General features: G+C 37.0%; 1 long non-coding RNA gene across 1 annotated transcript; it reads right to left on the bottom strand.

Moving 5' to 3' along the window:
- Nucleotides 1-584: 584 nt before the first annotated feature.
- LOC120532212 lies at nucleotides 585-13,377 on the bottom strand. The gene is made up of 3 exons (XR_005634257.1): nucleotides 13,343-13,377; nucleotides 4,307-4,388; nucleotides 585-712 (listed from the first exon to the last, which is right to left on the bottom strand). It is a non-coding gene; the product is annotated as an uncharacterized LOC120532212 (long non-coding RNA).
- Between the last annotated feature and the right edge of the window lie 230 nt (nucleotides 13,378-13,607).

The raw sequence follows: 13,607 nt of genomic DNA, 5'->3' as shown, positions 1-13,607 counted from the left end.
ATGGGACTAGTTTTGAGTATATTATAAAGATGCAATGGTCTTTTAAGTGGCCCTGAGAGCTAGGGAAAAGTCTGCCAACAATACTGGACTGATTAATGTGATCAAATATGTGATCTGAGCTGTAAGACAGTCGTACTAACCCTTGTGCTCCAAACAACAAAAGACGAAGATTGGATGAATACCACAAACAAAACGTAACAAATGGTCACAAGCTAGCAATAAATAAATAAAATATAGATGATTGCACTCACACAATTTTAATGTTGGGGCACACATCAGTTGTGCAATGAAGTAGTGGCATAGGACTGGCTTGTTCCATTGTTTGAAGTATCAGCTTTGTGCACAATTGAACATGTTTTTTGTTTCCCATGTATCCGTAAAGATGGCTCACATTTTCTTCCTCCATCAAGAAGAATAAATGTTTTGTAATGAGTAATAAATCTTTTGTTTTTATTATTTGTAAGAAGGGAGACAAAAACAGATAAAGATTTTGGGATCCACCCCATATATTATAACCAGCAAGTAAATTCAACACTACGAGAGTAGCTATAAAAGACTAAGCCAAGATGTGACTGAATGGGAAGGTGAGGTGGCTGGATCTTTATTGGTGGTGGGCAGTAAGAGGAAGGTCCTTGGTGGAAGTGAGGTCAGTAGGAAGGTGTGACCTGGCAGCAGGTGGGTTGAGCTCTAGCTGAGTTTCCCTTCTGGTGGTCTGTGGAAGAGGGAAAAGGCATTAGTGCACTTCATCAAACCATGACTCCGCGTCTTACCCTCAGTCTATAGGATTTATGAGTTAAAAATTAACTTGAATATGAACATATTATTCCCAAGGATTTGAAGGGCTGGTTTATACTTCTCACTCAGAATGCATATGCATACGAATAATGGTGCCATGCATTCCCAGCATTCTTTTGACATGTCTTATAAGCACATTATCAGAGATTAACGTGATGCATGAGCAAGTTGCAGTACCAGCAAAAATATGGGTGGTGTGTGTGTTCAAATTTTGGTTTGTGACATCAACATTGTTGTTAACTATCAACATGTGATGGCAAGCCACAGTGCCGCTCCAACAGAATAAATCTGCACGCTTTGATGTCTGATGGCTGGTTCAATGCGGTGAAGCAAATCATCAGACTTAAATGCTGACATAAATGTATTTATGGTGGTTTTTTCATCATTTCTCACATAGGCAATACAAACATTGCACACATACCATAATTTTTACAATTTCACAACAGCATCAGAATGCAAAGATTTTTTATCTTTAACATATTTCTTCTCTCAACTCGCAGCACAGCGAAACTGGCTATTGTTTTCTCAATGTGACGATTTATCACGCTGCCACTTGGTAGGACCATCCAGATTTACGTAAAGTACATGCACAAGTCAGAACACTACTTGCATACCAGCAGTGTCCTCAAGCGTACACATCGCGTAACATTAAGTGTATCCCCGACCTAACATATCATCTTGAACTGGATCTGTTTTCTTTGATTGTTTCTCAGTGTTTTAAATATCATTGAGCTAAAATTACAAAATAAAAATGACTCAGTCAGATTTAAATTTTTGAAATTTAATGCAAAAGTATTAAACAAAAGATGTTAATAGATGTCATCTTTTCAACTGATATTAGCTGGGAGACTTAATGTTTAAAAAAAACATCTTTTTGTGTTGAAATATTTGTTTAGAGTGTTCTTATATACTGTATATTAACAAAAACTTTTTTTTAATTAGATGCTGTTGTAACAGTATTCAATTTCAATCTTAAAGCACACTTATAAAAATAAGAAGTTCACAAAGACTTAAATGATTCAGGAAAAATGATACTAACTAACTTCCAGTTTATGAATGTACAGTATATTCTCTAAGAGTATGGAGGCAAACAGAAAATGATGAAACTGCACCTGCTTGGTTAATGATTCAAAGGTAAGTTGTGCTCAAACTGTTTTCCAAACATGTTTTTCTGTGTTTCTGCCTTTACAGTATTAATTGTTTATTACTAATTAACTAGGAATCAAATGATTCATCATTTGTTAAAAATATATTGCTAATGTAGGAGGCACTTTAAGGCTGGAATGTTATTTTCAGTTGCCTACATGCACAATAATCATATATTATACTTCAACTACCTTTAAACCTATACAATAATTCATGGAAGTCACTTATCCAGACCTTTAGAAACATTTGTTTTAACAATGTGCTTGCTAGCTTTGAAAAGATATGCATAAAATGCAATGTTCCAACAAGACAATACTTTTATTACATAAAAGTCTGAAATATTGTTAAAGAAATTCTCTCCAACTGACCTAATCTTCAGTCAATATTTATAGCTGAAATGACAGCATACTACAGTATCTAGCACTGATGAAGATACAGTCAGCATGTTCAGACTCAGGAGTGCTGCCTAGATGATCTGAGGTAATGCTGGAAAAGAAACCTTCTAATTATAATATTAGATAATGAATATCAGTTATCAACAAGATACTCTACTCATCAATTTGTGTAAAGGGTGGTGTAATTCAGTTACAAATCTTATATACAACAGCACATACCTATCGTGACAAAGATTACAAGTCGAATAATTTATAATGTTATTAAACACTTGCCTCACTAGGTCATATGTTTTGGGAATGCCCTAGATCACAGTAGGAAAAAAGATCTCATTATTTGCCAGAGTGTTTGACTCATAGTTACTCCAATGATAGTGTGTGACATAAGTGCGCTTAGCTGTTCATAGAATAGAGTGAAAAGATCTAGATAGTTTAGCAGTGCAGTTAATTAAATGAGGAGTGGGTTGATACACGTTAGCATGGGTGTGTAGACTGAGGGTGCAATATGCTTTGGCTTAGCCACTGTGTGGAGCATTGCAGGCATTTAATTGATTACCCTTGGAGAAAGAAAAAGGGCCAAAGAAAGATATGGAGATCCAGCAAAAAGATATACGTGTGCAAGTGGTATGTGCACATGAGTGAGATGGTGTTGATTAGGAAGTCTTATTAACAGCATTGAGAGAATTTTGAAAGGTAAGGATCCTGCATTGTTAGCTATTAATTGTGATGTAATAACGATTGAAGATTAGGTGAGGTTTACCCAGACTGTTAATGTCTGAGTCAGTGCGGGTGAAGAGCATGAGGATTAGTACTTCATTTGTTTGTTACGGGGATCATCAGAGCAATGTCGCACCTGCTGAACGCTAGAGCACAGAGTAATGTGTTTGACTGGCTCAGAGTTATCTAAAGAGTCGGGTAGGCTTTAGATCTGGATGACCTGAAATGCTTTCCGCCTCTCTGGAGTTGAGAGGTGGAAAGTATTCCAGGAAGGAGTATTCTGAGAATATAGGAGAAATTAAAGATTTGCCAGGAAAGTGCTTTCACAAATTATTATGAACTATGGGATACATGGGAGTTGACTGATTGAACTGATGCCTTTCTGGGTTTTATGTTTTCTTTTTTGTTTTTGTTTTTTGAACATTTTAATAATTTTTGAGGAAATATATTTGTGTTATTACTTGTGACTTCCTAACTATTTTAGGAATATCCTACATACTATTAAAATTAAATTAAAAAATGATTTGACCGATTTGGTACTTGTTTAACAAAGAAAATACTTTTACACTGCTTTTATAGTGGTGGGTGTCCCTTTTTACCTCACTGGGGCTTGATTTCATGAATTACTAGATGCCCAGGGTTGGGTATGTCCTAGGGCTGAGGGCACACACAGCATTTCTCAGGGTAACGCTAGATATGAAAAACAATCCATCATGAAAAATGTATTGTGATTTATTACACTACACTGCTCACCTGTCATCTAATATTACTTTGTTGGAAGAATCCTAACCCATCTTCTTTAACTCAGAGCGAAAGTATATTGTATTTTGATTTTAATAAAAAAGACTTACACATTATTAATAGTTCTGAAATAGCAAGCTTTTTCATAATTTGTCAAGAATTTATTAATGCGCTTGTAAAAATACATGCTGGGCCTTTGTTCAGTGTTTGATATCCCAGTTTATATGAGGGGCTACCTAATATTAGGTTGTCTGTTCATATAGAAATCTGTATTGGGTTAGGGAAAGATTGATAAGAAAAATAAAGATATGTGAAGCAGACTTGATTATATCCTTCATTAATTTGGGTGTCATTCATTGTGATGTATATACAGTAATCAATAAAATTAAAAGGGAGGAAAAAGAAAGTTTGCAGTCATACAAGCTGTGTAGCAGGTGATGCACATACGGCATATACAGCCGTTACTCAACAAGGAGTGATTTCCAAAAAGAGCTGGAACTTATCCCTTAACTTACCTGCAGTGGATCTGTATCAATGCCAAAGTCATTCCTGTCTAGCATCCAATGCTGTCAAGGAATACTTTAGCTCACAGTGACCCTGTCATGGAAAAGGATTGGATAGAATGAATAACAAGTCTTGCAAAGTTAAAGATAGCACAGCTGTTCCTCTTTCACACTGAATTTAGCTTTTTTTACTAAAGTTCTTCACATAGGTTTCAGTCATTTTGGAGGTGTACAGAGATGCCTTCAGAAGTACAAATTCTGAATATTTTTGAGAACTGCACACCAGTGCCTTGTATGTTTCATAATGTAGCACACTTCAGGAAAACCTCATTGCTTTTTAAAATGACATTAGTGATTCTTCTTGTAAGTTGGGATTTTGATTTTTTTTCAAATCCTCAAGGAGCATTTAATCTATTTCAATTACATGAAAGAACGGCTTTGCTGAGAAGGTGTCAGCGTGAATTTTTCAAAAATGTATGTATTCATTGTGCTGTCACAGAAATAATGCACCCCGTGAAACAACCTAACCACACCATACAGAGCAGCTCAGAAGCAGACATTTCAAAAGTCCACACATTGCAAAATAATGAGACACCTTGACAAATGACAACCATTTCATAATTCTGCGGTGACCTGCCAAAATAAATTGAACTACCACTTTGACAGCATAGAAAGCCTGTTTTACATGTAAAGTAATAGATGTCTGTTTTTGAGTGACCTGCAGCACAGGAAGCACATATTTGGGTAATCTACAGTATGTTCAGATAGTTGCAGGGGTGGTTTTAGTCCTAGATTAGCTGCTGTTGTAAACTGTATTAATGACTCCCCACTCTGTTGTCCAAAACAAATCCTACCAGAGTATTTTTTATAATATATGTAATATTCATTCATACAGTAATATGTACAGTCATATGAAAAAGTTTGGGAACCTCTCTTAATTCTTTGGATTTTTGTTTATCATTGGCTGATCTTTCAAAGTAGCAACTTCCTTTTAATATATGACATGCCTTATGGAAACAGTAGTATTATAGCAGTGACATTAAGTTTATTGGATTAACAGAAAATATGCAATATGCATCATAACAAAATTAGACAGGTGCATAAATTTGGGCACCCAAACAGAGATATTACATCAATACTTAGTTGAACCTCCTTTTGCAAATATAACAGCCTCTAGACGCCTCCTATAGCCTTTGATGAGTGTCTGGATTCTGGACGGAGGTATTTTTGACCATTCTTCCATACAAAATCTCTCCAGTTCAGTTAAATTTAATGGCTGCTGAGCATGGACAGCCTGCTTCAAATCATACCATAGATTTTCGATGATATTCATGTCAGTGGACTGTGACGGCCATTCCAGAACATTGTACTTCTCCCTCTTCATGAATGTCTAGTTTTCGAACTGTGTTTTGGGTCATTGATTGTTGGAATATCCAACCCCTGCATAACTTCAACTTTGTGACGGATGCTTGAACATTATCCTGAAGAATTTGTTGATACTGGGTTGAATTCATCCAACCCTCGACTTTAACAATGGCCCCAGTCCTTGAACTAGCCACACAACCCCACAACATGATGGCACCTCCACCAAATTTGACAGTAGGTAGCAGGTGTTTATCTTGGAATGTGCTGTTCTTCTTCCGCCATGCAAAGTGCTTTTTGTTATGACCAAATACCTCAATTTTTGTCTGATCAGTCCAAAGCACTTTGTTCCAAAATGAATCTGGCTTGTCTAAATAACCATTTGCATACAACAAGGGACTCTGTTTGTGGAGTGAGTATAAAAAGAGCTTCTCTCTCATCACCGTGCCATACAGATGTTCTTTGTGCAAATTGCACTGAATTGTAGAACGATGTACAGATACACCATCTACAGCAAGGTGATCTGTGGGTTGTCTGTAACCATTCTCACAATTCTGCGCATATGCCGCTCCCGTATTTTTCTTGGCCTGCCAGACCTGGGTTTAACAGCAACTGTGCCTGTGGCTTTCCATTTCCTGATTACATTCCTTACAGTTGAAACTGATAGTTTAAACCTCTTAGATAGCTTTTTGTAGCCTTCCCCTAAATCAGGAGACTGATCAATCTTTGTTTTCAGATCTTTTAAGAGTTGCTTTGGGGATTCCATGCTGTCACTCTTCAGAGGAGAGTCAAAGAGAAGCATAAATTTGCAACTGACCACCTTAAATACCTTTTCTCATGATTGGACACACCTGTCTATGATGTTCAAGACTTAACGAGCTAATCCAACCAATTTGGTGTTGCACGTAATCAGTATTGAGCAGTTACATGCATTCAAATCTGCAAAATTACCCACATTTTTGCACAGCCAGTTTTTCACATTTGATTTAATTTCATACAACTAAATACTGCTTTACTAAAAATATTTGTTCGGAAAACACCCCAATATTCAGATGTTCCTAGGAAATGAAAGACATACCACTGTTATCTTTTTTGTTAAAAGAAGAGTAAATTATTATGCAGGCTGAGAGGGGTTCCCAAACTTTTTCATATGACTGTAAATGAGGCTTAAAAATTAATTGAATACCAAATAATAAATTCTTCAGAAAGATATGAGGGCACAACTACAATTCACACACACCTTTACTGCCTCCTGCCCCCTAACTACAAGCCTGGCAAGAATTTTTGAAGCCCAACCCCATGTGACATGTTACCATGATTCATGCTTAAATCTGCAAGCATTTCTTTGCTCAGCTGTTCCTTCATGGTTTGACACAAGTATCTGCCTAAAGTGGAAGTACAACATAATTCAATACAATACAAGTTATTTTTGTATAGCCCAAAATCAAACAAAAAGTGCCACAATGGGTTTTAATAGGCCCTGCCTTTTGACAGCCCCCCAGCCTTGACCCTCTAATAAGACAAGGAAAAATTCCCAAAAAAAACCTTGAAGGGAAAAAAATGGAAGAAACCTTGGGAAAGGCAGTTCAAAGAAAGACCCCTTTCCAGGTAGGTTGGGTGTACAGTGGGTGTCAAAAAGAAGAGGGTCAATGCAATACAATACAATACACAGAACAGAACAGAACAAACCCTCTATACAGTATAAAAAAAAAAAAATTACAAGTATGGAGCAGAATTTAACTGTAGATTACTGTATATCACATACAAAACTAACTGCTATTAAAATTGAGAAAATAAAAAGAAACAAAATGGAGCAATGAAAAATAAAATAAAATAAAATAAAAATCAAATAATGAAGACAAAAAAAAAGCATTGCACCCCAGAATGGTATATTTGGAATCTGAAGAATATGATATATTTGGATCCTTTCTTCCCCCTTTCAATGATCCGATATTTAATTTTCGGCCGAAAAGTGGTGGTGAAGAGGAATTTCTAAAGAAAAGTAAGACATAACGCTCTCCTTCCCAGAATCCTTTGGCCCCTGACAATCATACAAGGAAGAATAAAAAAGTAATACTGATAACTGATAACAGATGAACATAACAGTTAGGTTATTTTTAAACAGTCTCTCGGTGGGTCGATGCACTTCATGTATTTTCCCAATAACTTCTTCAGTCCTGGGAGAAGAATCTTTTCAGCTGCTCGCGAATCCAGGTCTGTACTGCTTCCTTAACCTCATTATCAAAGGTGAATTTGCGACTACATAGAGCCTCTTTAAGTGGACCAAAGGTGTGAAGCGGCATGGTATCAGATCAGGGCTGTAAAGGGTATTTGGAAGATGTTCAAACTGCAGTTGCGGCTGCTACATGGGGACGTGCATTGACATGGAGCAGTGAGAGTTTCAGTTTCTATCTATGCATACCATATATGTAAATTGTATGTTATATGTATATATGTATGTTGAACTGGTGACTGATTTTCTGTGTTCCTGAAAATGTCCAAGAATATGACACCCTTCATGTCTCAAAAGAAGGTCTTCATGATTTTCTTGATGGAGGGCTGTTGTGTAAATTTCTTCTTTACTAGAGAAAACAGGTGTTTCCACTGCACACTGTCTCTTGCTTTCCGACTCAGAGTGATGGACCCATGTCTCAACTCTGGTGACAATCAATTCCAAAGCACATGGATCTTCTTCATAGTGCGTCAGGAATTGTGTCACAATCTCAAAGTGCTGTTGCTTGTGCAGATCAGTAAGCTGTTTGAGTGCCAATCTTGTACAAACTTTACCCCCAGTCATCCTGCACTATGGCAGGTACAAATGCACAAATGACAACCAATTGTGCAACAACAGCAGAAAACGTATGAGAAATCAATTAATCTTCTCTGATGTGGATGGTTGACCAGATTGAGCTATGTCGGTTAAATTTGTTCTGCTTAAAACGTTTCTACTCATTCATAAATTTTTTCTTCAGTAATGCTGTTTTCACTTCTGTATTTCTGTACCAACATCCTTCAGTGAATTTCAGCGGGTTTCACTCCCTCTGCTTAAGAAATCTCACTATGATGCATTGTTCAGCAATGGTGTAATCTCGCAGCAGAACATCCATATTCTTTTGACCATGGCTTCAACTACACTAATGGCACATTACTGCAACTGTGAATGTTTTGCATTGCATCAGAATTTGTCTGATGTGGTTACCATGTAACTTTCAAAGTTTGCTTTTTGAATTACCCTTGTACTGAAGTAAGTCAATACCTCTGTCACGAGCTAGGAACTTTATCTACTTTCTCAAATGTGGGCTTTTATTGGAAGTCAAACATGTTGCACCTCCCCTCGTCTTTAGTGGTAGAGCAATATAAGGTCACCAAAAAAAACAAGCTGGTAGTGGCTTTGAGAGACTCAAAGGACAAGAAAATAAAGGAAGTTGGAATTGTCACACAAACTGATAGGAAATGAGAGGCACAACAGGCAGTGTGGGAAGCAGAAGAAAGACTGAGACATAAACAGATCATTGGTACGCCATCAGGGCTTGGGCTTCATCTCAACACAGCAATGGAGTCTATTTGATAGTACCATCAGGAGATCCATACTATTACAGGAGGTTCGACAAGCAGAGGGGAAGGCTAGGCAGACTTTAGCAGTCAGCCTACATCCTCAAGAAGATTGGGCAAAATAGGTGGTGATTATGAGGCACAGACTAACCTGGCACTACTAGCCACTGAGGCTCAGCTGAGGATACTGGTGGATAGTGCAACTTTAAACTATATTTTATAACTTTAACTGTACAGTGGTACAATTTTAATGTATAATGGTCCTGTGCTACACCTCAAATACTCAAAAAGAAATAAGAGTAACATTTCTAATCAGTTTAATTCAATGTAGGGTCACAGGAGGCCCGACCCTCTCTTCGGAGCACTTCTGATTTATAGCCCTCTTACCAGAGTCAGATGCCCGCATTGGGCGATCTCCTCAGAGCTGTGGGCTGAAGAAGAGATGACACCATTATCGATTATGCCCCCTCATGTCCCAGGGTGGTATTGCTTACCTTGGATGAGCTCAGTGGATAATACCTTATTTGACCCCAAGGAGAAATTAAAACTTGTAAATGTAAATGTTAGTCACCTTGAGCCAAACATACAATAACTAAATATACATAAATATTTGTTTATGAGGCTTGAGGTAAAAAAAAAAATTGTGTTTCTGTGTTGGATGCAGAGTTTATTGGGTGTATTGTTACATCTCAGCTCAGCTCAGATAGTAAGTAAGAGAAATCTGATTAAGGTGTAACAGACTCAAAACTGACTCCACTAAACCACACTGAAAACATTACAATTTACATTGGGACTGACCACATACTGAGGTACCTTATGAGTTACAACATTGTTATATGATAAAATAAAAGGTCATAAAAAAAAACATGTTATTTCAAATGTAGAGGTTTATCACAAAGAGAAGAAAATTGATTGGCACACTTTAAAATAAAAGTTAATTAAGGCATTGTCATAAGACTTTGTTGTCTTTCACATATCTGTAAATAAGAGTCTCTTTGCTTTTGTGCAAACAGCCTGCACTGCCATTTCTGCTATACAGTGTGAAATCTTTTTATTATTCTAAACTTGACTTTACTTTCTCTCTATAGACAATATGCTTTTCAGGCTGAAAAAGTGGGCTGTTTTTCTCTCAGATTTAGAACCCTGTCTACTCTGGAGGAGATATTGTTATATTTCTTGCACACCCCTGATGGATGACAACTTTTTCTTTTTCTTTTTTTTATGTGTGTTTAAACAGGTTACAAAAATGTAATATATATTTTAATGAAGACTGAATGACTGGCTTTAAATATGGTAGGATGGAGATTCTATTTTCTGCTGATTTATGTAAGACTCATCTAAATCTATTAAATAAGGGCAGACATAATATACTGTATGCACTGCTGGTTAATTTAACTGTGACATACTGTACATACTTATCATCAGTAGCAGATGGTTGCCTTAATGTTTTTTGCAGTTTATCCATCCCATAATTAAAGCCTGATGCTGAGATATGTGAATAAAACTTTAAATACATACTGCATGCATGGCTCATGCTTACTCAGAGTGTATAAGCAGAAAATGTCAAAGCTGCACACTTCCTTAGGTAGCCCTAACCATATTGCACTGCACTTTCTGAAGTTTCTTTCAGCGGCTGATGAGTTTCTTTAATAATGAGGAACTGCGCCACATTGCAGTAGTGCCATAACTGACACTCCCTCACAATGCAGGTAATGTACCTCATTCGGGACTCTGTGAGCAACTGCTCATTCGACACAAAGTCAAACCAGCGTTACTCAAGGAATCTACAAAGAGATACAGTACCGAAGGAGTCCATTCTTCACCTCAGGGTCACTGGATAGCGTCCATGTATTGCACTCATATAGCAAAAAAGGAATCACCAGGACTCTAAAGACATGGAGCTTTGTCCATTTGCAAAGATATCTGGAGTGACACACACCTCATGCTGTCCCAGTCCTTCTTCTTACTTCATAGGAAGAGTCATCAGAGACATGAATATTGCTGCCGAGGTAAGTAAACTTCTCAACAAGGTCGATATGATCTCTGCACTGAGATGTCTGTGCCCAAGAATTCATTAAGGACCTAGATCTTAGTTTTAATCAAGGACACTCTTGTAACTATTTCTTTGACATCTTATAAAGCATTGGTATGAAAATGTGCTATGAAAATAAAATGTTGTTGCTATTCCATATCCAACACAGCCCAGCTAATATCCAATCTTGTTTCCCAAATGATTGAATGGATTGCCAAAACTTCTTGAGATCATTTTTCATACCTTCAAGAAACTCCTTCCATATATTGGCCTTTCATACAGCCACCAGTACAGTTTCCACTTTTCACTACATTGCAGTGCCTCCCAGTCAGTCCAGACTCTCATCAGCTACCATTTTGTGGATGTCCTCTTTCTTTAAAATGACATATTCCTTCATAGAATAGTTGATAAAAGTAAAATATATGACATAATTTACCTAGAGTACACTTTCACAAAGCCTTTGATACGGTCACACGCTGAAGATTAATTTTGAAACTTAAAGCTGTTGGCATCAGGGGTAACCTACAACACTGGAAATCTGGTTGGTTAATGGGCAGAAGACAGAGTATAGATAAGAAGAGAATACTTCACATGGCGTGAAGTCACCAGTGGAGTCCCTCAGGGGTCTGTCCTAGCATCACTACTTTTTCTAATTTCTATTAATGACATAGATTCTGATGTAGACAGTATATTTGTTAAATTCGTACAGTATTAGAGGAATAGCAGTTACCAATAAGGCAGCAAAAATAATTCAAAAAGACTGTAACAATCTTCAGAATTGGAAAAACTGTTGTAATATAAGTTTAACGTAGAAAGTGCAAAATAATCCCTAGGAAAAGGAACATCAATTATAAATGCGAGATGGGAGACATTGTCCTACAGAAACCTAACTCTGAAAAGGTTTTAGGGGTTTATATTAACATAACATTGTCATCATCTAAGCAATGTGCAGAAGAAATTAAAAAGCTTAATAAAATATTAGGTTATATCATTGAATATTAATTAATGGATGTTATGCTCAGACAATATAACACACTAATGAGACCACATATGGAATGCTTTGTGAGGTTTTTGGGTCTCATGCATAATGCCATGCATAGAATTCACACTATAACATGACGTAAGGACAAAAGTGGAAATGTGTTTACGCAAAAAAAAATCAAGATGCATAAATCAGTACGAACACCAGCTTCCACATTTTTTCACTACATAAATCCCGTCAGCGAGAAAAGTATTGCACATGCACGCGCCTGCTGTCCCATCCCAACTCCTCCCAGAATTCCGCCTCTTTGAATATGCAAATCAATGTAAATAGCCTTTATGCTCAGCGTTCTATGAAAAGGCAATGGCAAAAGCATGGGGGAAATAGAAGAATTTCATCAAATACCAAGTGGAGGCAAGGAAAAACGTACTATTTGTTGGTTTAAACAGTGGTATAAACAACAAAAGGAAGTTGATCAAGTGACATAGCGCGTCGGGGAAACTGGAAAGCTCAAGTTCACAAAGTCGCACAGTGCCCGAAATAAAAAAAGTTGTCAGATATTAAAGTCGCGTTGAAAAGGCAAGTCGTAGCCTACCACCTGAGTGTCATATGAAAGCTTATTAGGGTACAGAGAAAAAAAAATAGGCACACAGTGGGGAAAAGCATGAATGTCAACTTTAATCTCGAAATTTCCACTTTAATCATGTAGTTTATTTGGTCATTAAAGTAGAACATCATAAACTTAATCTTAAAATCATTTAATTTACTAGTTTCTCAAATCCCATCGTAACTAAAGTAGCACGTTAAATGTTTTGTTTTGTATTTGATCTTCTATGTGCTCTATGTGTGTGAATCACTATGTGCTTCCGGGCTTTCTCTTCCTCCGACATTACACAGAATCCATTACATTCGTAATATTACAGCTCTCTGAATAATTAAAATACTGAGATGTATACGAGATATAATTTTCATGATGGTAGGAGTTAAACCATGTTATTAAACATGGGAACACGGTGGTGCAGTAATTGTTCTTGCATAACGCAAGATACTTGCTCTTCCATGCGTGACCTTTGATGAAATAATTTATTGCAGCAGTACTGTCTCTTTCAGATTTACTAACCTCCAGTTCCTGTCCTTCCTTTTCTTTCTCCAAATACCCAGTCTCCACACAATCAGCTCTGTAATAGACGTTAAGACATCTGTAAGCTTAGAACGCTGATTCTTCAAAACTTTTAAAAACATTGATATATATTCATAGTACATGTTTAGAAGAATAAAGCACAAGGCAGGAACAATCCGTGAATGGAGTGCCAGCTCCTCACTAGCGCAGCGACACCATGTCCTCACATGTTTAATTATTAACAATATAGATTATCTAAATGAAG

Source organism: Polypterus senegalus, chromosome 7 (assembly GCF_016835505.1).
Source record: "Polypterus senegalus isolate Bchr_013 chromosome 7, ASM1683550v1, whole genome shotgun sequence".
Taxonomy (NCBI): Eukaryota; Metazoa; Chordata; class Cladistia; order Polypteriformes; family Polypteridae; genus Polypterus; species Polypterus senegalus.
This window is presented reverse-complemented; position numbering and strand designations above follow the sequence as displayed.